The 4,649-nt window shown below is 46.5% G+C and overlaps 1 long non-coding RNA gene across 1 annotated transcript; it reads right to left on the bottom strand.

Moving 5' to 3' along the window:
* Positions 1-2,035: 2,035 nt before the first annotated feature.
* Positions 2,036-3,604, bottom strand: LOC132322310 (uncharacterized). The gene is made up of 2 exons (XR_009485089.1): positions 3,458-3,604; positions 2,036-3,080 (listed from the first exon to the last, which is right to left on the bottom strand). It is a non-coding gene; the product is annotated as an uncharacterized LOC132322310 (long non-coding RNA).
* Between the last annotated feature and the right edge of the window lie 1,045 nt (positions 3,605-4,649).

The raw sequence follows: 4,649 nt of genomic DNA, 5'->3' as shown, positions 1-4,649 counted from the left end.
GCACTCAGCCAAGAACACTGTGTAATCTTCAGGGATACCCCTTAAATACCTTTCCATTACGTCAGATTGTTGCATATTCATAGACCCTTATGCATAGACAACTTTTCCCCCAAACTAGTTTACATGTTCCGAGAATTGTTTAGCATGGCTCCTCCTTGGGTCTGTCTTTTTAGAGCATGCTTATTCCTTGGTTGTGGTTTTAGTCCATTCTTATCATCTCCAGTTTTAGGGCCTTGGTCTACACCGTCTTCAGACAGTGAGTGCTGATAGTTGGCACTTCTGTAGCAGGTGTTTTCTTCCTATGTTCATTGGACATTATCCCATTTGAGCAGGCATTTTAACACAAGCATACTCATATCAGCTATTTCACTACTATGTCTAAGCTTAACAACAGAAAGAAAACTTTATCTTTCTAAAAAAGTTACTTTAACATCACACACATAGAATCTATTTCAATATTTGCAAAAAGCCAATATTATAATACTATGTATATAACAATCTATTTGTAATATAGGTGAAAGAAGGCACACTTTTCTAAATAACTACTGGCTTTGGTAATGGCTAAAGATAATGTAGATTGGGCATACTCAAGCTGGCTCCTCTAAAAGCCAGGGTCCTTGTTCCCTTCAGCGTGCTCAGCACGACCCTCAACTCCATGGTGCTGTGCAACTGAACCAGCAGGACAGGGACCTTTGCAGCCTGAGCTGCCCTTGTTCCTCTCTGCCCGTACACAGAACACAGCACAGAAGAGAACGGCAGCAGGGCCCTGCGTGTCCCCGTGTGCAAGGGTGACGTTATGATGCTTGTATCCCCATTCGTGTGTTCTGTTTATGCTGGATATCATGTTCTGTGCCTTCAAGACTGGCTCTGAAGAGTGAATGTTGAGCTTTGGTTTTGCTATCAGCCGCTCCCCTACGGCTGGCGGGACACACAGACGGGGCAGTACATAGTGCTGTTTTTGCTTTTTGCTTTGCTTTTCGCTTTGCTCTTGCTCTTGCTTCTGCTTTGCTTCTGCTTTGCTCTTGCTTTTTGCTTCTGCTCGTTCATTAGTTTAGCTAAGCAGTCCAAATTTTTCCTGGACTGTTTCTCCCTTCCCCTTTTTGGACCTACTCAAACCTGCTCTGGACTGGGACCTGGGAAACACCGAGAGTTTGCCCCCGGTGGCTGCAGCAGCTACCCCAGCACTGGAGGGACTGATAACAGAGCAAGCAGCCGCAAGAGAGACTTTCTGAATTTGTCATCTTTTTCAGAGCGGTGAAAGAGTGGTGTCATCCGCTATTGTTCATTTTGTGTGCTGGGGCGTGCTTGGTATGTTAAACAAACAGGTTCCTTCCACTTCTCTCCGAGGAATCCTTCCCAAACTAGTTGGGGGGAGGACCCGTGTGGCCTTGCTTTCTGGAGGGGCCCTCTTTTGGAGGTTTTCTCCCAAATTTGTCCCAAACCAGGACACGTGGTCACTCATCATGGAAATGAGAAATGCCCCAAAGCCAATGTCTGTTTAAAAGAGAATACATTACAGATTGCTAGAACTGAACTGCTTAGATACAGTGACCACTGCCTGTTACAAGGTGGCTACAGAATCACAGCCTTGCTGACCCTCTATCTAAACAGAGAAATGTCCATTTCAGCTGCCACAATTGAGTATGTTACAGGTTTCTAAGTGCTGCCTACATATCTCTGTGAGTATCTGTATGAAAAGAACCAAACATGGACTGAATTCCCTGCATATCTGCAGAGCAGGAGTTGACCACTCAGTGGAGTCCCGGAGTTTTCTCAGCAGGCCTCTGCAGCGAGTTCTGAGCCAAGGCGTGGCTCTGCTGCCAGCCCAAATCTGCCCTTCCCTTGCCCAGCCTGAGTGCAGGTGGGGCATGTGCTGGCCATGGCCGGAGATTTCCATGGCCAAAATCCTCCAGCATTTCCATCTGCTCATGGCTTTGGGTAGCACAAATCACACAACAGCCATCGCAGCTGACAAATGGCATTTCTTGCAGATTGCCACAGCCGCACTGCTGATCCACAAATCCACCAGAATCAATTTCAGTTGAAAAATGTCATTTATTACAAACTGCTACACCCATGCTGACAATACAGAACTAAACAGATCTCAATTTAGGGTAAAACCAGCAATTTATTAGATTATTACAACCTGTCTATGTAAAAATATACAAAAACCAAGTTCACTTAACCAAACTTGATTTATTGCTAGCCTCCACTATACGCAACTCACTATACACAAAGATCAATTAGGCGTTTAACAACTTAATTTATTACATATTACTACAAATGCAGACCCCATATAGAAATACAAAAATATGCATTCCCTCTCTAAATACCCCAACAAGAATTCAATAGTTATGCAACTATACATCTATAAACAGAATTTAATACATACATACATGAACATATATAAAAATAAATCTATAACAATCTAACGATGTAAATATAGATTAAATATTATAGATTATATAAAATATATATATAAATACTTCAACCACAACTATTTTTAAATATACAAATATTACTGTACCAGTCTAAATACCAATCCAACTGTATCCATACAAATATACAGCTATGCATCTGGAAACATATGTAAATATATTTAAATACAAATACATCAATATACAATTAAAAATATAAAAATAGGCATCTGTACCAATACAAATACCAATACACTAGTTTTAAAAGATATATACTGAAAACTACATTGATAAATATAAACACCTACAAAGCTGTACACATATGCAAAAATAACTAAACACAGATATTACAACATACATAAAAAAGTAGATACGTATTTACATAAATACGTAACTGCAAACCTGTATGTATATATCTATACGTACATAGATAGAGAGTACATTCATAAAAATAACAAGATACATACAGAAATATACCAATACAAATAGCAAGCTACATATGAAAATATGCATGTAATTATCAGTAACTCCATGCTAGTCCATATATAATTAAACAGCACAAAAAGAAGAAGGATCCCAGCTGCCTCATCTTCAAAGCCTCTCCCTCGGTCTTCTCCTCCCGTGCAGAGCAGCTCTCCTGGACAGGGACAGCAGATGGGACATCTGGCAAGCAAAGGGAACACTGAGTGAGTACGGGAACGTTTCCCTTGGCAGCAGCTGCACTTCCATCACGGAAGAGGAAATCTCAGAGCCTCCCCAGAAGGGTTGGAAAGAAAAAGCAGGCGAGCGGGCCAGGCTGTGGTGAGCGCAGCCGTGGCGGGACCGTCCCGCAGCCCCGGCAGCCAGGCACAGGCAGCACAGCTGCCGGGCCCTGCCGGCACAGCTGCCTTGGTCAAGGACAGCCCCTGTGCCGGCCGGGGCAGCTGCGCTGAGCGGCCCCAGCACGGGCAGGGCCCGCTCCTGCCCCGCCGGGCAGTGCCCACGGCCACAGCCCACGCCGCCCTCAGCCCCACCCTGCCTGCCCGGGCCTGTGGCCTCACCCAAGCTCTCTCCAGGGTGGCAGCAGCAGGTCCCCATTCCCTGCTCCTGCTGCTGGCCTTCAGCTTCTCTCTGCTGGCTCCCATCAGGCTCTGGCTGTCCTCAAGGTCTTCCATGCAGCTGGGGAAAAAGTGGAGGCTCTGGAATTGGTTCCAAGGCCTGGCAGAGCTGCAGTCCTGGAGCCCTCTGTGCTCCCTGCTGGCCCCCTCCATCCCCCTCAGCCCCGCCATGCTCTCACTGAAGCCCCAGCCCCCTTCCGTTTCTTCAGCCCCTCACAGTCCTCTCACCCCCCTCAGTCCCTTCTGACCCATCCCGTCCCCCTTAGACCTGCCAGCCCCTCAGCCTGTGCCACTTCCCTGTCACCTCAGTGCCACCATCAGCCTCGGCTGCCCCACAGCCCCCAGCCCCAGCAGCAGCTCAGGCTCCCCGTCCCTTCAGCGCCACCGCCCCCTCAGCCCCCTCAGCCCCCTCTGTCTCACCGTCCTTCAGCAGCTCCTCAGGGGACAGTGCCTGGGGCCAGCGGCAGCTCCCACCGCTCCAGGTACAGCCGGGGCTGGAAGTGCTGCTCTGGCCGGCCCGGCCGCCACCTCGGACCCAGCACAGGGAGAGGGGACACAGGGGGCACAGGGGGAAAAGCAAGAGGTGAGAAAGGCAGGTGAAGGGGGAAAGAGGTAAAAATGCAGCCTAGGCCTAGGCAAACCGCAACCTATTCATCTAAACATTCATATCCTTCTTACTCTATAACTATACTCATTTATAAATGAAACTTCATCTATATTTTTTTTTTGGACTCTACACAAAAAAATTTAAACTCTGAAAATCTATAAAGGTAAATTTATAATAAAATATATCACTTGTCTAACTGAATACATATCCCCATTTAACTCTACAGATCTATCAATATATGCACATATAAACAGAACACTCTAATCTGTAAACAGAACTATACCCTTTGATAAGTAAAATCATAGGAATCTATAAACATATTTACAAGCAGAGGAATTCTACCTGCCCGATGGTCACGGGCTCTCCTCTGTCTCCTCCTGCCACGCAGGGCAGCCCTCCTGGAGATGTTGGTCAGATGGCATCTGGGAAGCCAAGGGAACGCTCAGTCAATATTGGCCCTTGTGCACCTTTCCCTTGGACAGCAATTCTCCTTCTACCAGGGACTGTCAAAGATGGCCTGAAAGGCAG

Source organism: Haemorhous mexicanus, chromosome Z (assembly GCF_027477595.1).
Source record: "Haemorhous mexicanus isolate bHaeMex1 chromosome Z, bHaeMex1.pri, whole genome shotgun sequence".
Lineage (NCBI taxonomy): Eukaryota > Metazoa > Chordata > Aves > Passeriformes > Fringillidae > Haemorhous > Haemorhous mexicanus.
This window is presented reverse-complemented; position numbering and strand designations above follow the sequence as displayed.